This window comes from Heteronotia binoei, chromosome 13 (genome assembly GCF_032191835.1).
Source record: "Heteronotia binoei isolate CCM8104 ecotype False Entrance Well chromosome 13, APGP_CSIRO_Hbin_v1, whole genome shotgun sequence".
Taxonomy (NCBI): domain Eukaryota; kingdom Metazoa; phylum Chordata; class Lepidosauria; order Squamata; family Gekkonidae; genus Heteronotia; species Heteronotia binoei.
Genome location: NC_083235.1, coordinates 62,398,440 through 62,423,948, shown reverse-complemented (window position 1 = coordinate 62,423,948; position 25,509 = coordinate 62,398,440). Strand labels below are relative to the sequence as shown.

Genomic DNA, 25,509 nt, shown 5'->3' with positions numbered 1-25,509 from the left:
TAACCAAAACAGCCACATTTACTTCCAATCCCAGGCTTGAGGCCTGTGCTTCAGGGAGCATCACATAAGAGAAGCCACATAAGAAGACCCCAGGCCCATCCAGTCCAGCATTCTATTCACACAGCAGCCAACCAGCTACCTCTAGGAAGCCCACAAAACAGGAAGGCTGCAACAGCATTAGCATCCTACCAGTGCTCCTCAGCAATTGATTTAAACAGGCATACTGGACTGGACAGAGCAGATATTCATCATGATTAGTAGCCACAGATACCCCAGTTCTTCATTAGTTTGTCCACTCCCCTTTTAAAGCCTTCCATGTTGGTAGCCATGAACACATCCTGTGGCAGTGAGTTTCACAAATTAACTGTGCACTGTATGAAGAAATACTTTTTTTGGCCTGTCCTGAATCTTGAGCTTCAATGGATGAACCCAGGTTCTAATATTAAAGAAGAGGAAGAAAAGCTTCTCCCCCTATCCACTCTTTCCATGCCATGCATAATTTTATAAATCTCTAGTTGGTGACTGTTTCAAAGTGGAGACCACCTACCAAGCACAAGCCCTACAGGGCACTTGCCTTGCCCACTTTTTTGAAACATGCAGTATATGCCCCACTGAGGACAAGTTCTCAGAAGAGCCATGGGTGGCTTGTCCTGAGCCACTGAATGTGTATCATTGATCTCAGGTATCTGATATTCTTAATGATATAAATATTGCTCTCTCCCCCATGCCATGCTATAAAAACAAACAAACAGATTTTAGTGTTGTTGAACAGTAAAATCTGAAAGAAACTTCATGGAGGTTTATGTAGACTTAAGCCTTTCCCATATATGAAGAAATACTTTCATATCAGAAGGCATCACATTAGCACTTCCATCAGCATATTTTGCCAGTTAAAATGACAACTCATCTTTTACAACTTAACTGGACCAAACAAACATACAATAACAAGTTTTCACTTCTATAAAAAGAGTGATACAAGAATGAGACTGGCAGCCCACTGATCGGATCTTTTTTACTCTTTTAGCTGAAATCTTATTTTAATTTTGCTCTGCAAAGTAATGCAACGTATAACTCAGATTTCTGAACCATCTGGCCTCATTTTGTAATAGCATTCCCTCACTTCCAATCAAACATTCTTGTAATCATGTGTGTCTATTTTCTTTATAGATACAGGTTCACACATAAGTACTAAGAATGTTTATTGTTACGCATCCACCCCAAGACCAAAACGTCATGCATCTGAGGAGCAGACTATGATCCAATAAACCCTATGCCATGTTATATTTGTTAAGCCTTTAAAGTAAAACAGTGTTCATTGTTTGGGCTGTAAGAAACTGAGCATTTTCTGCAGAAATTAATTATTTATCTAACAGTGAAATATTAACAGTAAGCTGAAGGCCCATTAGGAACCACAGGTAGGAGGAACAATTTGGAAATCTCCCTCTTCAGTACGACCTTGGTTCTCAGAGGCTTGAGTGGGCTAATTTCCCTCCTACAGTTTTCCCTGATTTAGAATGCTTCTTATGATGCCTCTTCAGAATCCAGCTCAAGGCAACTTGTAATTGAAAAAACAAGCCGCATAAAAACATAAGCAGCCCATTTAAAAGCTGATAAGGTAAAGCCCCTAATTAAAAGCCTGGGTATAGCAATATGTTTTGACCTGGTACATAAAAGAAAGTAAAATAGGTGCCAGACTAGCCTCAAGGTGGAGGGCTTTCCAAAGGTGAGATGCCACCACAGGAAATGTTCTGTCTCTAGTCACCACCCACCTCACCGCTGAAAGCAGCAACACAGAGAACAGGGCTTGGGAGGCAGGTCTTAACCAGCAGGCTGGATAGTATGGGAAGAGACTGGCCTTCAGGTACCCTGGTTCCAAGCCATTTAGGGACTTAAAGGTAAGAACCAGCACAAACTGTGCCAGTCCCATAGCCAGGATTTGAAGAATTGGGGGGCCCTGATTTTTTTTTAACTGTTTCATATATATATATATATATATATATATATATATATATATATATATATATATATATTTTAAAGGTGAAAAATACTTTTATTGACGACACATAAAAACAATAATACCTTCACCATACATATACACAAAGACAATATACAATCAATACCCTTCACCTATCCCCCCTTCCTCTGGAGCTGGAGGGGTAGATCCGAAACACCGTTTCAGGTTTCTCGTATCAATTCCCATACTATTTATCCATAGATACAGTGGATCCCATGTTTTTTTACAATCCTGTAGGTTACCCTCCCTTAATCTCATCGTTAACATATCCAGTTCGACGGCTTCTAAAACCTTGAGTAAAAATTCATTTTTATCCGGTATTTTAGGGAGTTCAGGGGGCCCTGATTTTTTCCAGGGGGCACATAGTGGCCCCAACCTCCATGGCCTTCTCTCCTACCACCGATGAGGAGGAAAGCTGCCAGCTCGCTGCCATATAGCCTCCCCCCTCCCCACAGCTGCCCCAAGGTGATCCCTTTCCATCCCTCTTCCAGCTGCTCTGGTGGGGAGCCACTCAGAGATTTAGATACATGCCGCATGTATCCAGCTAGGCAAGGTTTAGATATGTGCCGCATGATCCAGCTAGGCAAGCCTGGCGGGACAAAGGGGCAGGGGTGGAAGGCATCACCAAGTCACAACTGACTTCTGGGGCTACAAGACCTCCAATTCGGATTTCTTCCTGTTGGAGGGCGAGCGGAGGCTGCCCAAGCGCAGCTCCCACCCTTGCTTGGGTGGCCAGCGAGACCAGGCCAGAAAACCCATGCAAGCGAACATCACCTCTCCACTGATCCCCAGCGCCGGACTGCAGCCGGGACCTCCACTTGTGTGCACCAGCCTACCCTACCCTGCCCTGCCTTCAATGGAGCCATCCGCCCCTTACCCCCGCCACCCCACTTAAGGGCCAGAACGGCCTCCTCTTGCAGGCGCCCTCTAGCCCAATGTGGAGCTTAACTTTCAGAACTGGGTGCTGAAAGTACCCCGTTGTTTCTGCTTGTTGGGGGATCAAAGATTTCTTCCAGCCCCTAAGCAAGCAGAAGCAACATGGAGCTTAACTTTCAGTGCCCTGCTGTTTCTGCTTGCTGAGGGGTCAGAGATTTCTTCCAGCCCCTAAGCAAGCAGAAGCAACATGGAGCTTAACTTTCAGTCCTGGTGCCCCGTTGTTTCTGCTTGCTAAGGGGTCAGAGATTTCTTCCAGCCCCTAAGCAAGCAGAAGCAAGGCAGAGCTTAACTTTTAGTCCTGGGCTCCGAAAGTGCTCCCTTGTTTCTGCTTGCTGAGGGGTCAGAGATTTCCTCCGGACCCTAAACAAGCAGAAGCAACTGTGTATGATCAAGTCCCCTACGCAAGCAGAAGCAACGGTGTATGATGACGGCAGAATGGAGAAGGATGCAGCTGAGGCACTGGAGGTTGGTTAGGGGCCCCAAGTCAGGGGGCCCTGCCTAGCAGTCAGGGGGCTGTGACCCCACAGGCCCCCTCGTAGCTACAGGCCTGAACTGTGCCCAGAAGCAGAAGTGTTAACTAGCCCTAAAGTGCTCTCACCATTGTGTACCTCCTAAAATATATTCAGTCCTCATGTACCATGTATAGAATATTTTCTGTTGATTAATTTACTGAGTCATGTTTTTCAGTACCACTCCCAAGTGAGCTGAAGAATACCTTGTACATTAATAAAAAAAAATGTCCAAAAAATTGGCTCAATGAAGACTGGACACACATTTCACACTTGGGAGCCCAAAATATGTGTAAATCTCTATCTAGCTTGCCTTACTGCTTTTGTAATCATAATGGATGCCAACCATTTTACTTATAAGACTGATGGCAAAATCTGTCCAAGTAGTTCCGAAACAAAGAAAGCCATCAAAAAACAAAGGAAGCCACCACTCGCCAAATAGGAAAGATTTATCTGACTCTAGGGGAGTCTAGCACAAGAGGAAGGAAAAAAGGAAATTCAAAAGGCCCTTTGGAATAAACCATCAACAACCAAGTTGTGAACAGAACTGATAGCTACAAATCTACCTTCCTTCTTAGACTACACTCCATTTCTTGTCACTAGCTCTTAAAAGTACTTGGATATACCACAAAGTCAACTTACCCCATATAATTTTGTGAGATGAAATAATGCATCTTTCAATAAACATGGAATAGCAGTATGACTCTAGAGGGACATAGGAAATTACTTTTTTCTTCTAACAGCAGTTTGGAGGTATTACTGCTCTTGTAGCTGTTTCAGTAAGGAAAAGTTCTATTATGAAGAACAAACTCACTATTTTGTTTTCTAAGTTCTAGATTTCAGGACAATCTACACGCCAACAACAGAAACCAGGAAGCCTGTAAGAAAACATGAATGACTGGCCAACTGACTCCCATAAAATTCAAAAATAATAAACAAGAAACTCTTACACAGAGAAAACGGGTATCTTACTTCATTTTTTATTTGTAGCCTGGGTTTTGATTCTGAGTCACCAGAGGCCTACGTATTTAAGCTATTTATCATAATAAGGAAGGCTAAAGCCTCTTTCTAGAGAGTAAATACTAAGATTCCTTGAGAAAACACTAAAAAAATTTCCAGAACTGGCAGCACTGCAGGAGAACTGAACCAGCACTATTATCCCAACTAAGTTCATTCCTCACATAGTCCTCATCACTTAAGTATTCAAAGGTCTGGAGAAGGAGACAGACACAACAAAATATTCCAGTATTTTAAAGAGGTTTTTTTTTTAAGTCAACCCTAGGCACTACAAGATCTAACACACCACTGCTTTCATTGGCAGGGTATATTTGCTGTCACTTGTGCAGCACACTAAAAGATGTGACCTGCTGGGATTTGGGAACACATTCGCAAGCAATGTGTCTTACCAATCACCAACCATAAGGGGCCAGTGCTAAGTAGTTTCGTCTCATCATTGACATGGTTTTCCCAGTTTCTTCTTTGCTCAAGTCAAGACCAGCCTTCAGATTATCCTTGGCTACATAAGCATGCCAACAGCTGACATTAAAGACTCTTGCCCATAAATCCACACTGCCAATTTCATCAGTTTTTAGGCAACAGTTCAAAGCCATGCATTTCACGAAAGCCATAGTCAGGCAATTTAAAAAAGATCCACAGAAATCCCAAACTATATATGAAATGTTAAGCTTTTATCCAGCAAACGGAAAGCCACACCAATTAGTTTCTAAGTTTACAAAAACAAGACTATTAATAATTGAATTAAACTGCTGTATTAGTTCTTTGTAACAGTATCCTTCCTTTGACTACAAGGAATCTGCTTTCCTTGCCTTCCATACATCTATTTCTAAAGGCAGAAAGTCAACAAACACTACTGTGGATACAAATCCAATAATAATTACATTATTCCACGCAGTTCTGAATATTCATGAACAAAATCTTACAGCATCTCTTTCCTGGGTTCAGTATTCCACAATTTTATCAGGAAATCAGTGTCTGCATTTCCAAGGAAGTTAATTGATGAAAAGTGAAAATGGATTTCATATACACAATTTCACCTAGCACCGCAGCTTTAAGGTAACACAACCAAATCAATTATAAAGTCTTTTTTAAAACCTCACTTGCAGAATCTGGTAGTCTGGTTCTTTCAAACATGCATCCCCCCCCCCCACTCTCCATATTTTACCAGTCATGGCAACTAAAGAACACTCCCTTCCTGATTATCTAGGGTTTTTAACATGCCATCCTAAGCAGAGTTACATCCTTCTAAGTCTACTAACTAAGCCCACTAACTTCAGTTAACTTAGAAGACTGGTTAGGACAGCATTGCAACTTGCTTATTTCTAACTGCCCAGCAGTAGAATAATGAGCTCAGCTCCTAATAGGAGCAGATGCTGACCACAATACTCAATGCATAGCCATCAGTAATCCAAAATGGAATCCTACTATGCTCTCTCTTGAATAGAATCATCACATTCCTTACTGCACTACTAACACTCCGTGTTAAATAATCAGTGTTTTCTTCCTAAAATATTTGAGAAATATATGTAAGTAAGTGCCATCAAGTCACTGCTGAGTTATGACTACCCCAACAAAGGGCTTTCAAGGCAAGTGAGAAGCAGAAGTGGTTTGCTACTGCAGAGCCTTCCCCAGCAGCCTCCCATCCAAGTACCAACCCGGCTTTGCTTCCAAGATTGGTCTATACCAAGACGCCTTCCTTCCGCTAGAAGGAAGTAAACACAAGGCAATTTTCATCAATCTGCCAATTCAGAAGCAAAAAAATGCAAACTGTACTCAACCCTGGCCAGAGTCCATCAAAGCATACCAGAACAGATAATGAGTTCAGCCAGAGTTGCAGACAACAAAGCATTCAAAATTTAAAGGGATCTGTACTAACACAAGGTTGCCAAGAATGAGATACTGCTCCTTTCACTTCTGCTCTCCGCCTGTGTCTTACCATTACAGGTAAGGTACCATTCCCTGTTCATGGCAGATTCGGCTTGAGAGGTTATTTAGACTACTATTAGACAAATGCTTCAAACAAACTCTCATTCCTTTTTGTTAATTGCCTGGAATTAATTCTATTAGGCACTGCTAATCCTTAACAACAAATCAACTAATAATCTTGATTATCAGTTCTTTTTAAAAAAAAAAAAAAAACAAACTAGTTATTCAAGCACACCCTGACCTGAAAAGCCCAAGCTAGCTCTATCTTGTCAGAACTCCAAAGCAAAGTCAGTCCTGGTCAGTACTTGGACAGGAGACCATCAATGAAATCTAGGATTGCTACGCAGAGGTTGGCAAAGGCAAACCACTTCTGAATGTCTTTTGCCTTGAAAACCATATAAGGTTCCCATAAGTTGTCTGCAAGCAGCAATAAGGGGAGGGGCGGTGGCTCAGTGGTAGAGCATCTGCTTGGGAAGCAGAAGGTCCCAGGTTCAATCCCCACTGGCATCTCCAAAAAAGGTCCAGGCGAATAGGTGTGAAAACCTTAGCTTGAGACCCTGGAGAGCCGCTGCTAGTCTGAGTAGACAATACTGACTTTGATGGACCCAGGGTCTGATTCAGTAGAAGGCAGGTTCGTATGTTCAACAAACAAAAAAACCAACCCTCCCCCCCCACCACCCCCCCCCCCCCCACCAAACATGCTCACCAGCCCACCACTGACATGGGCACTTTTTCTACTGGTCCTTCTCTGGAACTTGAAGTAGCAGGAGTGGGGGTCCCACTCTCTGCCTGCAGCATGCTAATTGGGGGGAAAGGGTCTATAAGGCAAATAGCAAATAGCAAGTCTTTATTGGCAGATTTAGCAGTAAAATAGCAATATAAATAATATAAAATCCTAGATTATAAAGTACATAAGGAGCTAAAATACATAAAATAAGTAAAATATATATGAGTCGAGTTTAGCCAAATTAAATAATCAAAACAGATAAAATGTGGTAATTCCAGAACCATTCTCTGTCGTATTTCCATGGCCTGTTGGAGAAATCTAGCCACCATTAAAGTTACCTCAGTGCAAGTGAGGTAACTTTAATGGTGGCGATCTGGCTGTGACATCTGTCACCCCATTGATCGCCAGGGTTGATTCGGCTGATCTGGCTGGCTAGGCGGGTGTCCCCTACCTCCCTCACCGCTCCATGTGCGTCCCTCCCGAAGCTGCGTGCTCGGTGGAAGAGGATGACCATCCCAGATAGAAGGAGTGTACCGTTCTTCAGTCAAGGGTATACGATAGCTGCACTCCCCTGCTAGAACCTCCAAACAAGCTCAAGGGTCTATAAGGCTCACTATACAATCTAAGAACACGGATTCCTTTTGCCAGACGTAGAAAAAGAAGAGGGATCTCTCTGCCACCTTGCCAAGCCTTTCCATTCTCACTTTTCCCCAAACTTCTCAGTAATTCAGTATAACAGCCCCCACCCCACTGGTGTGTTTGTCCTTGAAAGATCTTACAAAACTTAAGATGGCATTAAAGACCAAACTCCACCCTCACCTTAAGGGACACAGCAAGCACAAACTGTCACCAATATCCTTTTCTGCTTCTCTTTTGCTTAATGCAATAGATAACGGATTTTAATGTTATCAGTAATTCATTCAGTTTTTAAAAGATTATTACTCAAGATAAACAATACTGTTAATTTCTTAAAGAATCATTTAGAATTAACTAACAAAGTGGTCCTTCACTCATTAAAACTTATACAATAAATTCATCAGTCTTTAAAGCATCTATAATAATAATTCTCCTATCATGGTGGTGAATCTGACCTTCCTGATTGGTTGGGGCTCAGTGAGACTGTGGGGTATCAGCCTTTGACCTGTCAACTATCTATCATTGGTTAAGTCCACTCCTCCCTCTCACCCAAGTGGCTGTTGCAACCAACCTTAGTTCTGGCAGTTACTGTGGGAACACACTATTGGTTCACCACATGTCGGTCACTGTCTCTGGCCTCTCACTGGCTAACTCCCCTGCCCTCACCTACCATAGGCATGTTGAACAAACTGCCAAAAGCAGTCTTACCTCAGAGATAGCTGCATCTCCAACTCTTCTCTATGTCCTCTCTGTCAACTGGCCTCAGAAAGAGCTGCAGAGCTACTGCAGCCTCACGAAAGACCTCCCAGCACATGCAGACTCCAAAGGCCACAGAAATAACCGGGGAGGCCAGGCCCCACTGGGAGTGTATCCTTAGAGCTCATGGCTGCCCCTGGGAAGTGCTAACCATAGGCTGTTGCCAGGCAGCCCAGGCTGCTTTTGTCAGGAAAGGGAGAGGCTGCTGGGGAATATAATGCCATACAATCCACCCTCCAAACCAGTTATTTTCTCCAGGATGGGGAGAGAGATCTGTTGTCTGTAGTCCAGATGGCAGATATCAGCTCCCCTTGAGGTGTGTGTGTGTGTGGGGGGGGGTGAATGCCTTCACTTGGGTATGCGAGAAGACAGGAAGGGTGGGGAGGCACTCGCCTAGAAGCCTTTAGTGATACCTTTTCAGGTTGGTGGGAAATCACTGGAGATTCTGTGGTGGAGTTTGAGGAGAGCATAGGAGCAGGGGTGTGCATTCAGTTCGGCCGAATCAAAGAAACCTCCGAATCACCCCTGATTCGGAAGTATACGGCGCCGTATACTTCCAAATCCAATTGGAAGCCATTATACAGGAGTCGTATTCCAATCAATATTCGGAAGTATACAGAAGTCCATAGAAAAGGCAGGAAAGGAGCTTCTGCAGCTTCAGGGGAGCTGCTTGCCTCCTTTCCTGCCTTTGGAAGCCTTTTCCCGCCTCTCCCATAGCCTCCCTGGGATAAGGGAGGGAGGGGGAGGGGGAGAGAAGCCCCAGCAGCCAATCCAAAGCATGCATTTGCAAGGGCTGTTGTGTAGCTGATGGCTGGGCTAATCCCCCAGCCATCAGCAACATTGTTGTTCTTTTGTTTACTTGGGTATCCAAGTAAACAGTGTTCTCTGGTCAATCACAGAACAGTGGTATTTTTTGAAACTGTTCTGTGTAGGGCCAGAGAACCTTTTTAAGGAGTCTGCCTGACTGGACTCCATTCCATTGCTGCTGTGTTGGTGTTGGTGTGTGAGAGAAATTGTGCTGTGCTGGCCCTTGGTCTCAGCTGCTGCTGCTCTCTCTCAGCCTTGCCTGATCTGCCTGGAGAAGAGAAGACATCTAAGATAAGACAGTCTTGGGGTTCTTGTTTTTATTTTAGTTAGTAAAAGGACTTTTTAAGACTCAGAGTCCCTTTACTTATCCAGATTTGGGTGGGTGGGTACTGGGTAGCTTATTTGGGGTTAGGGTTAGAGGGTTCTGCTATGGTTGGGGGGTTGCCAATTTGCCTATATCTTACTTTAGTGAGAGGACTTTTGTTGGCCTTTTCTCAGTGATTTGGATCTGTTGTTGTTGGTTTTGCATCCTGTCCTGTTGTCCCTTTTCCTGGTTCTGGTTTGGGGGGGGTGGTTAAAAATTAAGTTTCTTTCTGTCACGTTTTGGTTTTTTAAAATTACCTCTGGTTGGAGCGTGGGCTGTGTGGGGTGGGTCACTTTCATGTTTTTATAGAATTATTTTTGGAGTCTGAGGGTGCTTTCGGTTTTGCTAGGGCCACTTAATAGGCTGCCCCACTAATAAGGGTGTTCTTAGGGATTGTGTTTTTTGAAATTAAAAAAAAAATTAATCCAGTTTGGGGCTTTATCTTCTTTCAAAATTCAACTAGGCCAGATAGGGGCAATTTAAAAAGATTTTAGGTTTCTCACAAAAGGCAGCGTGACTACTAGTCCACCTCAGGCTCCCTTTTAAAGAGACTAGGGTTGCAATGCATCTTGCTTTCAGCCATTGAAAGCTGGTGCATCTTTAGATTTCCATAGGGTAAACCACAGCTTCTCTCTAGTTATAGGGGACACCTGATTTCTAATTTGCAAGGAAATCCGGTTTGTCCCAGGATCTAGTTAGGAGAAGTTTTAACTAGGAGGATATAACAAGGATTGCCTTCATCTCAAGGTAGCCTTTTAAAAACTGTAGCCAGGTAGAGGCAGGATCACCTAGTCTCCTAAACTTTACCAGACTACTACTACCCCAACTCAAAGAAGGACAGGTTAGGGACCAAAAAAACAAACAAAAGTTTTGGTGGGAGGGTTTTTAAAAAGAAGTCAGGGCACCTGTTGGTTCAGGGTACAGTGTAGTGAGTTAGGTTTGTAAAAAAACCCACTCTCAGTTCAGGTTGTGTAAGACTGTCCAAGAGTGACATGAGTGACAGGCAGCAGAAGAGGGGTCCTGGGGGCAAGACCAAGGAGAAGACTAGTGGGGTGGAGGGGAGGGGGAGGACCCAGGTTTCCCCCCCACCTATGCGTAGGGCCACTCCTCAGTCGCCTTCCAGCACTCTGACCTCTGACTGGAATGTGATGAAGAAGAAGGCCCCACCTTGGGCCCTTCATCAAGGCTGCTGCAGGGGTGCCCCCAGCAGAAGTGCCATTAGGTGCTGGCACTGAGCAGGGGTCTGCTGCTCAGGCAGTCTCTCCTACAGCTGATGTTGCTCAGCCTCAGCAGCTGGAGGAGGGGCAGCAAGAGCAGCCCTCCTTGGAGATAATCTTTGGGAACAGTTTTCTGTCCAAAACGATCACCCCAAGGAGGGTACAGAGTGTTGTACAGGAGCTGGAGGAGAAGCTGGTTGAGGGGGACCAGCCCCCTTCTCCGGTTCCTTCAGGCACCAGCAATCCCTTCAGGGGATGGCCAGGAGGGGAGGCTGCATGGGGTGGAGGGGGAAGAAATGGAGACACACAAGGTGCCTCCATTTCCGTCCATTTCCCCCCGGTGGCCAGCCCCTCCTGCCACCCTGAGACATGATGTGTCTGCCCCGAGCACCTCACAGGTGGCGGCTCCGGACACCCAAGCTGCCGGTCAGCTTGGGCATCCATACACCTCCGAAGTCTGAAAGCATTTCCAACTTACGGAGGATCCATGCTATGCGCAGTGCCAGCTGTGCAGGGCCCAGGTCAGTCTTGGGCGGGACCCTGCCCACCTGACTCCGGGGGGGATGCGGAACCACCTGCGGAAGCACCACCAGGCGGTGCTTCTTAAGGGGGAGAAGCAGGCTGGTGCTGGGGTGCCCAAGCGGCCAACACCACCCAGCCAGGAGGTCCATCCCATCGCGACTACCTCCAGAGCTCTCCAGGAGAGTTCCGTGACAAGGCAGGAATGCCAGCCATCTCTGCCTGAGATGTTTGGTGGGGGTGGCACCTGTGTGCCAAGAGGGGGAATCAGGTACGGCAGGAGGGTGATCACCTGGAACCCTGCCAGGTCAGTTGCTCATGGGCTTCCATTTTCAGTGGTCAAGAATCCTGGGGTGCTAGGCTTGCTTGAGTACCTCGCACCCTGGTACAAAGTTCCTGCTAGAACCCACCATTAGCAGGACCATTGTGCCATCTGTTTTCAGGACGACCAGATCTGTGGTGAAGGAGCATTTGTCCCGTGCTGCCGGGGGGACTGTTCATTTCACCTCAGATATCTGGAGCTCCCAACATGCGTTCAAGGGGTATCTCTCCCTGACGGCACATTGGTGGCACCCCACTGAGCTGCAGGATGGGGGTGGCAGTAGCGGCAGGTAGGGTCAGGGCCACCAGGCCAGCTATCACTGGGCCTTGCTGCATGCCAAAGCAGTCAACACGCCACACACGGCGGACACTCTCAGAGCCATCCTCTCACGGCAGTTAGAGGGCTGGGTAGGCAGCGGGGACGTCGCCATGGGCTTTGTGGTGACTGACGATGGCTCCAACATCAAGGTGGCTGTCCAGAGTCGGGGCCTAAAACACCTTCCTTGCGTGGCCACCTTCTCCACCTCGTGGTTAAGGACGCATTGGGCCAGACGAAAAGCCAGGATCATTGGTATCTAGCCGCAACCCATGAGTACCGACTTCTGCTCCAGAAGTGTCGGTACATCATGGGTCACTTCTCACGCAGCAATATGGACTCGTATCTGCTGCGTGAGAAACAGACACTGACAGTCGTGCCAGGGCACCACCTGATTGGTGACATCAGCACATGCTGGAACTCCACCTGTGCCATGCTGGAGCGCATGGTGGAGAAGAGAGCAGCCCGGGATGCCTTTGTCTCTGAGACGAGGGTCTTTCGGGATGAGAACTGTCTCACCCAAGAGGACTGGGTGGTCATTTCTCAGACTGTGGAGGTTCTTGGGCCCTTCAAGACCCACACAGAAATGCTCTCATCTGACATGGCAAGCATCTCACTGGTTGTCCCCATGGTCCACACGGCCCGTGAGGACCTGGTCTCGTTTCTAGTGCCAGCTCAAGGCCGCGCCCTGGTTGTTAGGCTGCAAGAAGAACTTGAGACCTGCTTTCAGACTTTCACCCAGGATAAGGTCTAAATGATGGCGACCATGTTAGACCCGCACCTTAAGGGCATGATCGCCAAGCAGGCCAATGAGCTCGATTGCAGGCAAGACGAGCTCTCCCAGAAGGTCAAGCGGTGCAGAGTTAGGGCAGGCCCAGTGCCGGGGGGTGGAAGCAGCTCATCTGCCACTTCCACTGCTGTTCATCCCCAACCTCCCCTGCTAGGTAGTGTTTCCCACCAGACTCACGCCAAGAAGAGTGCCAAGATGACACTCATCAGGCGGCTCATTGGCCCCTCTGGGAGCGGTAGGCCCCTGAGAGTGGAGATGGGTGCTGCGATGGTGAGAGACTATCTTTCGGAGCCCAAAAAGTCACAGGAAACGTTTCCTTTGGACTACTGGGTCGCGAAGGAGGGGGTCTGGCTGGCCCTCTCCTCCATGGCCAAGGCGTTCCCCTCCTGCCCACTGACCAGCATGCAGAGCGAGTGCGTCTTTTCACATATGGGCGACATTGTCTGCCCACATCGCAGTCGCCTGCAATCCTGGACAGTTGAGCCGTTGGTCTTCCTGAAGGTCAACTTGCCTCTGTTCAGCTCCCCGAATGTAGACTTTGAGAGTGAATGAAGTGAGAACCTACTTGTGCCTGCATCCTCTCTTGGCCCGCACTTGGAAGGTGGTTCTAAAACGCTCTCCCAATAAACATAGACTAGAGTCCAAAGACAGCCCAAAAACTCACTCACAAATTGATTGGCAGTGCACCCCGCAACCCCTCATCCATCCCCAAACCAAAAGTGAATGCTGGTTTAAAATCTGCAAAGCAATCCAAATTTCCCCAGTCCCCATCCACACATGCCTAATAATACTGAAAGGGCCATTGCAGCACCCACAGGCCCAGCCAGGATAACCCAGTTTTTTTTTTTCAGGGGCAGAAGGAAGAGGATGCCAGTGATGATGACAGGCAGCCGGCAGCCATACCAGTGCTGAGGTCCCTCTAATGAGACAGTGATAGCTGGTGTGTTGCTGCTGAGCTGAGAGAGAAGGAATGGTTCCCTTCCTCTCACACAATTGGAGGCCCTCCCAGTGATCTTCCTCATTTGGGGTGCAACTCTAGCTCCCCTCCTCATGGTGCACCCTGGGTAACGCAAAAGAGCCTGGACCAGCCAACCATCCATCACTCAAGGTAAGTCTAAATGCTTCTTGCTTTGTGTCAGATACAGAATGATGTGGAGCTAGCTGTGGTCCACCACTTCTCTTGTTTGAGAGTTGTGTTGTTTGGGGCAGGGCTGGCGAGCTGGCATCTGTAGATTGTGTGTTCTGTGGCAGGGAAGCTGGCATCTGGGTGAGAGACCCAGAACCAGCATGCTTGTTGTGCTTGGCCAGCTCTCCCTGTGTTGTTTGGGGCAGGGCTGGAGAGCTGGCATCTGGGTTTGCTGCAGCCAGGTCTGCAGAGCAGACCTTGAGCAGATTGTGTTTTGTGTGACAGTGACGTTGCCAGCAGGGTTCATAGAGTAGATAGAAGGATGTAGTGCATTTGGGTCCTATAGAGATTCTCTGGTGTGAAGTTAGGTTTGGCTTTGGGTGCCCCAGGAATTGGACCCCCTGGTCCAATTTTTTTTTCTGGCCTTGTGGGTTTTGTGTGGGACAGTGCCCTGAAGCTGCACAGCAGTTTGGGGGGCTCTCCTCAAAAACCCCTGCTCCCCAGAGCCGCTTTTCCCACGACAATTACAGTGGGGGAAGTAGCTCTAATTGGTTTTTTCTCACCATTGGGAACAGTGTTGGTTTTGGGGTGCCCACAGATGGGTGCAGTCTTTTTGGGCCAGGGGGGTTGCATGCTGGGGAGTCCCCTGAAGTTGCCCTGCAGTTTTGGGGCCTCTCCTTCAAACCCCCCTTCGGCCAGTGCCACTTTTCCCACAGCAATTATAGTGGAGGAAGTGGCTAATTGGGCTTTCCCCAGCATTGGTGACAATGGGCCTTTTGGGGAGCCCAAAGACAGGGACCTCCTGGCCCAATCTTTTTGGGACTTGGGGGTTTTGAGGTGGGGGGGAGTGAATTCCTTCACTTGGATGGGTGGGAAGATAGCTGGGGGGCACTCATCCAGAGCCTCCTTCTAGAGCCCATTGTATTTTTCTTCACAATGGGCCTTACTCCTAGTCACAAAATAAAACTGGTTTCCAGGGAGTTGTTAAGATTAACAGAATTTATTCCAGCATCAGCTATCATGAGTCAGAGCTCCCTTCATCACATACTACAGACTAACACCCATCTGGACTTAAACTATTACAAGTCTTTGTTATTTTGAATGCAGCTTGCTAACTTGGCTAACCTCCCCAAAACAAGACTATTTTGTGGATCAAGTTGGTGTCAAGTGTCCAAATTTGATTATGATTGGATTTGTTCATTATATGCATTTTAATGAGTTTGGACATCATTCCTCTTTCTGAGGAATGATTCATCCCATTATTGACATGGCTTTCCCAATTTCTTTCATTGCCCATGGGCAGCCTTCAAATTATCCTTGGCTGCATAAGAGTGCCGACAAATGACATCACTCTTTGCCCAGAAATCCACACTGCCAATTGAATCAACACTTTTAAGCAGCAGTTCAAAGCTAGGCAGGGCTTTAAATTGCACCACCATCACCCCCCCACCCCTGCTGAGCCAACAGTTAAGTCAATTTCCTACTTAAATTCCAGCCCTGACTTTTGGTCACTATTCTCTGATGTACAGAGCCAAGATAATATGTAACAAATTACTTTAATGTGAACTGCAACAGACAATGCTAGTTTCATTTGCCCCAGACGAGAGCTCTTTAACCAGTAATTGAGGGAAACTCAAGTAACATCAAGCAGAAGTTTTAAAATTGAAAAATTAGGATGAAGAATTAGTCAAAACAATACAAAGATATTTCTCAAAGAACGAACAAACCAAGTTTGTTCTAGCAGATATTACAAAGCAATTGGAGACTAACTTTAAGGTGCAAATTCAATAAGTAGATTAAGATATATTGAACACTGTTTGAATATCAACAACAACAAATGTTGAATATGTGAATATAAGGAGAGCTGATGCTGGCCACGGAGGGTAAGTACCTAATTATGATAAGGTGAACACTGCAGTGCTTTGCTAAGCAAATATTTTGTGTGTATGTTATTTCTGTGATCGACAGCTCAATCCTGACTTACGTGGTGGCTGGCTGTTGCAATGTAGGTATAACTGGGTTCCGCTGGTTGACTCCCGAAGGGCTAAGTTACGCCAGGGCAGGGGGGGGAAGCGAAGCTCTCCGCATGGCGGAGCTATCCCCATGCAACTCCACTGGTAGCTATCCCCATGGCAACTCCACTGGAGTGCGGATGCATGGCCGAGGTGGCAGGAGGGGAGGGGCCTCCCAGGGCCGCCAGATTGGCCAGTCCTGGTGCAGGCACTGTGGCACATGACAGTTGCGCTGGGGAGAGGCAACCCCACAGAGGCTGATCGCCTGTCCCTCCCTGCCCCCTGACGGAGAACTGTGCCAATCACAGACATACAGCCAAGTCAAAGGAGAGAAGTCCCACCAATGTGGAGAGGGGAAAGGAGTGAGGCTGGGTATGTGCGCGCACAAGAGAGAAGCCTGGCTCGCTGCTGAGGTGGGGACGGGGGAGGGAAGGGGAAGTGCTGAGCTGCAGGATTGGCCAGTCATGCAGCTGCGCCCACGCACTGTCAGAGACTTGTGCCAATGGTAGGCGGACAAGTGGTGTCATGTGCCCTCACAGCAAGCCATAAGCAAACAGGAAACACATAGTGCAGGAGTCTGCACTCAGAGAAGCCAGGCAAAATGTGTGTATTGGAACGAGCAGTCAGAGTCCCAGCCTGCCACCAAGTCCCACAGTGAAGCCCTCCCCGGCGCGGACTTGGAGTCCCTCCCTGATGCCCCCACTGCTTGCAGGGAACCCCTCCCCCGGTGGCAGCAAAACACAGAGTGCAAGGCACCCACTGCATTGCCCCCTCCCGCACTCCCCTCTTCTCTGTGCCATGAGCACGACAGCCCCTGGGGGTTGGGCAGGCTGCGGGCTCAGGCAGGCTGCGGTGATGCTTCTGGCCCCAGACCACTCTCCCACCCATGGTATGCGTGGAAGTGTGCGAGGCTGGAGCAGAAGGTTATCTAAGAGAGGGGAGCGACGATTGGTGTCTGGGAGGGAGCTTGCTGAGCCCGGGGTGCAAGGGGATTGGTGAAACAATTATACGGCTCCCTAAGGAATTTGCGGGCTTGTGCAACTTCGGGGGGGGGGGGACTGTGTTTTCAGGATCAACGGATGCCTATGGGATGCGCCAGCCTTTTTGTTGGTGTAACTTTGCACCTTTTGGAGGGGGTCTGCCAGAGCCCTAAGTTCTTAGGGAGCCAACTATGCCTGGACACACCCCTGACTCTGCCCTCTCCTGCATAGGCATGGCTGCGTACACCCCAGTTGCGCCATTGGCTAGGAGCAGCGCCACTCCGCCTGAAGTCAGGAGTGGGCACCCGCCCGAGCATCTGTAGATGGGCGTATCTCCCATTTCCACAGGCATGGAGCGACTTAAAATGGCACAACTGGCATTTACACCCACGTAGCTGTTAGTTCACTTCCAGAGCACTTTCAGCCCCCACTCAGGATTGTGCTCTTAATGTGGGTTTTTATATGTATGCTGCTGTGATTTAAAATATAGGCTTCTAGAGTAAGAAAGAGAGGAGTTAAATAGGTAATGGAAGTCTGTTATGATTGGACAGCAGCTGTACTTTAGGGCACAGAGCTGAATGGTTTATAGAGGGTTGGTGTGTGTGGAAAAAAGAACGACCTGAGTGGATGAAGTGCTTGAGGTGCTGTGGGAGCAAGACAAATCTGTGTGGAAGTCATTACCCTGAGTAGCAAGTGAGGAAAATAAGCCTTGTGGCCAGGTCTATTTAAGGAACTTTAGAGAAAGGAGAACTGTACCTATCTGAAACCATTATGCTTATAAACCATACTGAAACAATTGCACTTTTTTACTTCTAAATGAACTCTATGTTTAAGCTAAAGCAACTGTTTTGTTTAGAGTAAAAGATACCCTTTCACCTAAGAGCCACCCCCCCCCCCCCCCCATACGCTGATCATTCTGTCATTCCAACAAAATATAATTAAGCCATCCAGTTCTTTGGGTTCAGCTAAGAAGTCTAAGGAGAGAACCTCTGGTGGCAGCAGAAATAAGTAGGAAAGTCTAAGGAAGGCAAGGAGACAGCACAACATACATAATCTCAAAACACTACAGAGAGGTGCCATTACAGGTGTTAGATATAAGACGTCTCAGAAAAGAATCAAAATGTTACAAATATATTGCTAATAAATATATACAGTTCTGTGCTTCAAATAAACTTAGCTGTAGTCCATAATGATATATATTTTATTATTTTTTTATACAGACGGTATGTTAAGGTTCCAAGGCCAATATCCTTTTAAAAGTGGATACTTAAGCCATGCATGCTCCCACTTCACAACAAAAGTTATTATACTTTCTGTATCACATATCTAATTCCAAACCTTGCCAGAGAGTATATGATCAACAGATCCACAAATGGAGGTAGGGTCAGACAGGAGGATTCTTCTACAAACCTAAAAGAAGTTACAAGTTTGCAGAAAAATCTGATTTTTTAAAAAAGTACATTTGGGGAATTAAAATTGTTCAAAATAACAGAAATAACTCCTGCAGCTTCCCTGCATTAATTACTTCAGCTGGAATATCAGGAAATAAAAAAACCCTATCTTTTCAAGGCACAGTCCCTGTTTTTCCCTGGTGATTTAAAGAGAGAATGCCTTCTAGCAGGACTTTTTTTGAGCAGACATGCAGTTCCGGCTGTCTTGGCATCAGGGGGTATGGCCTAAGATACAAACAAGTTCATGCTGGGCTTTTTCAACAAAAAAGCCCTATGTGAAACAATGGTGATGTCAGGATGTGTGGCCTAATATGCAAATGAGTTCCTGCTGGCCTTTTCCTACAAAAATAGCCCTACCTACTAGGATCAAGGCACAAACTTTACATAGAAAAACACAAGGAGGAGGAATTCATTTTCAGGGTTATTAATTTAGCTAACATACTCATAAAGTTAAAGGAGGAAAATAGTTCTGACTAGATAATAGGCTTAAATGAATATACCTGTCCCCAGGGGCGGCCCGACACCCCATGGCACCCCAGGAAGACTTGCTGCCTGGCACCCCCCGCACCTCCCCCCTCCCCACTGCAGCTCTGCACCCGCCCCACCATGCCTCCTCCTCCTCTCTCCCTTCGGACCCTTTCCCACCCACCATGCCAATTTCAATGCCGGAATCGGCTCTAGCGCTGCGTTCCGGTTCTCTAAAGCCCCCCCCCCGGCAGAACACTGGAATTGCAGGTAAAACTGCGCTGTGGGGCCGGGCTGCACTCACTGTCTCTCAGCCTGGAATAGCATCCTGAAAGGACGACCCCCCGCTGCCTCCTCTCCCATCCAGGAAGTTGGAAGGGGAGGAGTCAGTGGCAGCGGGGTCACCCTTTTAGGCCGCTGTTTCAGGCTGAGAGACGGTGAGCGCAGCCCAGCCCCGCGGCGTGGTTTTACTTGCAATTCCAGTGTTCGGCCGGGGGGGGGGGTTAGAGAGCCGGAACATGGTGCTAGAGCAGTTTCCGACATTGAAAATGGTACCAGGGGGTGGGGGGTGGGAAAGGGTCCAAAGGGAGGGAGAAGGAGGAGGCACAGTGGGGAGGCATGGGGGGGCACGGAGATGCAGCGGGGAGGGAGGCAAAGGGAGGGAAGAGAATGGAGGGGCGGGTGGCGGCGGTAGTGGCCGGGGGCTGGGGAGAAAGGCAAATTAGGTGCTTGCCTGGGGCACCGGGAGGGGGTTGGGGAGCCCAATTTTGCACACCCACCCTCCCGGCGCCTTAGCCTAGCGGGAGGGCCAGCCCTGCCTGTCCCTATACTATCAAAGAAATAATTTGGCAAAAGCCAAAAGAAAAACCACCTAAAGTTCTATCCAATAACTTTCTTTTAGCTACACTAAACATTTGGGATCATATGAGAGAAAAACTCTTTCCAGAATTTTCCAGATTTTCATACTTTCTCGGCGAAGTTTGATACCCTCTTGGACATAAGAACATAAGAGAAGCCATGTTGTATCAGGCCAATGGCCCATCCAGTCCAACACTCTGTCACACAATGGCCAAAAAACCCAAGTGCCATCAGGAGGTCCACAAGTGGGGCCAGGACATAATAATAATAATAATAATAAGCTTTTATTTATATCCCGCCCTCCCCGCCGAGGCAGGCTCCGGGCGGCTCACAAGACATGGTGTGAACCATGATTACAATAAATACAATTCATGTAATAAAATGCAGTTAATAAAATACAGTTAAAAGACAGTTACATAAATAATTTAAAACCACAATAGATTAAAGGTGCTACAGTACAGGATGTATATATATCAAGGTGGCCAGATGTCACTTTCAGAGTTCCACCTTATAGGCTTGTTGAAAGAGGACAGTTTTACAAGCCCTGAGGAACTGGTTAAAGTCCCGCAGGGCTCGCACTTCCTCCGGTAGCTGATTCCACCAGTGGGGAGCCATTATTGAGAAGGCCTGCTCCCTCGTTGATTTCAGTTTGGCCTCCCTTGGTCCAGGGATTTTTAAGAGATTTTGGGAACTAGATTTCAGTGCTCTCTGTGGAACATATGGAGAGAGACGGTCCCTAAGGTAGGCAGGTCCTCGGCCATATAGGGCTTTAAAAGTGATAACCAGCACTTTGTAGCGAACTCGGAACACAATTGGGAGCCAGTGCAGCTCCCTCAGCCTAGGCTGCACGTGTTCCCACCGAGGTAGTCCCACCAACAGCCTGGCCACCGCATTCTGCACTAGCTGCAATTTCCAAGTTCGGCACAGGGGCAGCCCCATGTAGAGGGCATTACAGTAGTCTAATCTCGAGGTGACTAGAAGTCCTTCCACTGTGCCCCCCCAAGTACAGTACAGAATAAAAAAAATGGCAAGAAGCTGGCATAAATTAAAAGACTTAATAGACAAGAGATTTATAGAAAAACAATGATTAAAAACCAAGACAGGAACACAGATACCTTAGTATCAATACTTTCAATTAAATTATCTATGTTTACATATGAAACTACTTTCCATAATGAAATAACAAATGACAAATAATTCAGTATGCCACAATTAGTAAAAAAAAAATGATAGAAAAACTCAAAGAAAAATCTGTTTTGTATCAGAAAAAAATGGCAAAAAGACTGCAATTCAATTGACCTCTGAAAATTGGGATGATATATGGAGTACTTATGACAACACAACTATAACCACACTTAAGTTCCAAACATTTAAAATCTTATCACTATGGTATTTTACTCCTTCACAATTTTCTCATATAGTTAAAGATTTTTTTTTTAAAAAAAGGTAGTCCCCTGTGCAAGCACCAGTCGTTTCCGACTCTGGGGTGATGTCGCATTACCGACCTTGTAAAGATGGAAGGCTGAGTGAACCTTGAGCCAGCTACCTGAACCCAGCTTCCACCAGGATCAAACTCAGGTCGTGAGCAGAGAGCTTGGACTGCAGTACTACAGCTTTACCGCTCTGCACCACAGGGCTCCTCGTAGTTAAATATACACAACCTTTATGTTGGAAACATTGTACACAAGTGGGATCCTATTTACATTGTCGGCTTTATTGTCCCAAAAATCCAAATATTTTGCCAACAAATCAGCAGCTACAAATCAGATCATAAAAACTAGTGTCAAGAACAATTAAAATCAAACAAAACAACAGGTCTTAACTCAGGGGTGTCAAACATGTGGCCCAGGGGCCGAACCTGTCCCCCCACAGGGATCCTATCAGGCCTGCGAGTAACTCACTGTTGTCTGCTTCCTTCTCCCTCTCTTGCTTCCTTCTGCACAGGGCTTTTTTTTTTTTTTTTAGAAAAAGGCCAGCATGAACTCATTTGTATATTAGGTCACACCCTCTGATTTCACCATTGTTTCACGCAGGGCTTTTTTGATAGGGGAAAAAAAGCCCAGCAGGAACTCATTTGCATATCAGGCCACACCCCCTGACACAAAGCCAGCTGGAACTACATTCCTGTGCATTCCTGCTATTTAAAAAGCCCTGCTTCTGCATAACAGCTTGCTTTGCCAGGCTTGCTCAATCAAGCTACAGAGCAAAGCCTCTATTTTCTCAATTGGCTGACCAGCACATGAAGCAACTTATGTAAAAAAGCTTGCAATGCCCAGCCATTTCATATTTTCCTCTAAGCCTTAGGCTCCAAGCACTGGCCATGAGATTTCTGTAATGAATGTCAGTAAACCAAAAGTAGGTTTGCAACTTACAGATACGCGCCTGAACACCACCTGAACAGCATACTCAAGATTGCTAAAGCACAGACATTGTCTCCAGATTTTGATGCAATAAATCAGAGCAAGACATGTCAGTTATCTGAGATAAACAAAATGCTGTAAGAGTGCTAACCTTTTAAGCATGTCTTTTTTTTAAAAAAGAAAATTAATTGTGTTTGTGTCCTTTATAAAGTTTTTATCTCTGCCAGCTGGCATTACATTTTATGACACACGTGGCCCAGCCTGAGAAGGACTCATTTATGTCAGATCCAGCCCTCATAACAAATGAATCTGACACCCCAGTCTTAACTATCTTCGATAAAATATGTAGACTACTCCTCCTACTAGAAGATGACAAAGATAGTCAGGTAGACATTCCTCAGAAGGGTATTCCATAAATAGGGCACAATCTAAGTGTAATCCAAGCATCTAACAGCAATATTAATAAGCTGATTTATGTCTTTCTGGAGATCTGATACCCTATCTACAGAACTGTATCAGGGCTTTTTTTTGTAGCAGAAACTCCTTTGCATATTAGGCCACACACCCCTGATGTAGTCAATCCTCCAAGAACTTACAGGACTCTTCTTACAAGGCCTACCGTAAGTTCCAGGAGGAATGGCTACATCAGGGGTGTGTGGCCTAATATGCAAAGGAGTTCCTGCTACAAAAAAAGCCCAGAACTGTACTATTAAAAAATGCAATACAGTATTTCCTCAGACCAGACAATCTAAATCTTCTCCCTCTTCTTTTGATAACATTAGTCTGGCCATCCTGATTTTATGGCAATTCCTCACATAACACAGAAATGTTCAGAACATGCTATTTTGAAAATTTAGAAGAACTTAAGAGTGAAGCTCAACTGATAACTCAAATAGAAGGTGGTTTATTCATTTTTATTGTAAGACTTTGTCCAAAAGGGAAGGACTAACAGACTTGCAAACAGCTGTATTGTGCTTAATCTTAACCTTCCCTCTTTGCCCACTGACCTTCTTTAAATAAACAGATATGCAGTAATATTATATAATACAGAAAAGTACCTCTGAGAACATACAGCTTCTTTCTGTTGTCACTGAGAAACTGCAGTCTAAACTCATATACTGAAAATTAAGGAGCACAGAAGTCTGCATGGCTTTCATACAAGTCTGAGCGCAGCAACTCATTTTTTATAGACAGTAGAAGCAGGGGTGTCAAACATATGGCCTGCAGGCCACATCTGGCCTCTGAAGGGCTCCTATCAGTCCCAAGAGTGACTGGCTGTCTGCTGCTTCCTACCTCCTGTTCCTCCTTCCTATACAGCACTGGAGCTGGCTTTTGCCCAGTCTCTATTTTCTGCTTCATAGAGAAGAAAAAGAAAGTCAAGCCTCCCTTCCCTTAATTGGCTGAGGGCTCCTCAGGAAAGAGCCAGAGAGAGAGAGAGAGAGTCCCATAGCACTTTTAAGGAGATTGACAACATTTTATTCCAAGTATAAACTTTTGTGTGCCTGCACACTTCTTCAGAGGGAGGGCGGGAGGGGGAGGAGAGAGAGAGAGTGTGTGTGTTTTGTAGCACTTTTAAGAAGATGAATGGTGTTTTATTCCAGGCATAAGCTTTTGTGTGCAAGCACACTTCTTCAGAAAGGGAGGGAGGGAAAAAGAGTCAGAGAGAGAGAGAGAGATGGAGTCCCATGGCACTTGGAGATATCCCCTTTCCAGTTTTAACAGATGGGGAGGGGGAAGAAACCTAAGAGCACAGCTTGCATTCTTTATTAGTGGAAGGGGGCAAGAGTCCAGCAGTTCTTGAATGACTAACAAAATTTGTGGCAGTGCATGAGCTTTCATGAGTCACTGCTCACTTCTTCAGATACAGCTGGAATGCGAGTCCATCTGTCCTTATATCTTGAAGAGTAAAGTGATTTCAGATGCCAAATGACAACAGCAGGCATTGGTAATGAGTGAAGAAACCTCAGTCTCAGTTCAGTCTAGGTTGGATGCATCGCCTTGAGCTTCGTTATCAGTTGCAATTCAGCAGTCTCTCTAATCTCCCTTTGAAATTCCTTTGTAAGAGAGCTGCTACTCTTGGAAAGTTAAAATGTTCCACCACTGGTTTTTGAATGCTGTGCTTTCTAATAGCAGTAAAAAGAGCAAGAGTCCAGTAGCACCTTAAAGACTAACAAAACTGTAGCAGAATATGTGTTTTCATGAGTCACTGCTCACTTGTTCAGACTTGTTTCCATTTATTCTTTACAAGCTCCTGGACTGAATCCTCCTGTATCAAACTGAGACCTAGGCTTCCCGTCTCATTAACCGTGCTGATATCTCCACACCTGCTACCCCTTTGCATATCACACCTAATTCGGTCACACCTGCTATTGCCAATCGGCATCTGAAATAATCTTTCTAAAGTTTATATCTCATATGAACATATGAAGCTGCCTTATACTGAATCAGACCCTTGATCCATCAAAGTCAGTATTGTCTTCTCAGACTGGCAACGGCTCTCCAGGGTCTCAAGCTGAGGCTTTTCACATCTATTTGCCTGGACCCTTTTAGTTGGAGATGCCGGGGATTGAACCTGGGACCTTCTGCTTACCAAGCAGATGCTCTACCACTGAGCCACCGTCCCTCCCCGGTACTTTGTGTTACATTTTATTGCATACGTGGCCCAGCCTGACAAAGTGACATTTATGTCAGATCCATCCCTTGTAACAAATGAGTTTGACGTCTCTGATTTAAAAGTTATCACAAATTCTGTTGCTCACCATGTCTACAGATATTTAAAAGTTTTGCTTTTGCCATTTTAGAGGTCTAGAGATTGCAAGGACTGATTGCTCAAGTAAGCAGAGAGGATATCATCGCAGCAGAATACTAGGAAAATATTCTGAGGCATCCTCACCCCTGCCGCAAATTACATAAGCATTCAATGACTGAAAATAAATCCAGCAATGTAGGCAGTAGTCAATGGTTAGGATTATACTAATCTCTCATAAAGATAGAAGCTGCAAATGCCACTAACTCAACTGTTACAGAAGTGCCTTCAAGTGACAGTTTTCTGGCAAATCAGCTGTAGCCATGAGAATTAATCTCTCCTTAACAACCAACTTAGGCTACATTCTGAGAATTTAAGCAATATCCATTCACTGTAAGTAGCTATTCCTCAAAGCATTACTAGAAGTAAATGACCCTAATGATGGCCGAATAAGAAGTTCTCCATGAACAAATGATGGCAAGGCATGATCAACCCAGCTAGAGAAAGTATACAGAAAGAGTCTGCTAAAAGAAACAGGATCTCAGATGTTTAAAAAAGAGAAATATATTTTGAACTGTATGAGAAATATCCTTCAAAAACAAAGTTCTTCCTAATGCCATTATACGCTCCAGCTCCACTTTCCTCCTCTTTTCTTT

General features: G+C 46.0%; 1 protein-coding gene across 2 annotated transcripts in view; it reads right to left on the bottom strand.

The window, feature by feature from the left end:
* Window positions 1–25,509, bottom strand: part of ASPSCR1 (ASPSCR1 tether for SLC2A4, UBX domain containing) — a 125,926-nt gene that overhangs the window by 91,792 nt on the left and 8,625 nt on the right. The window lies entirely within an intron of this gene.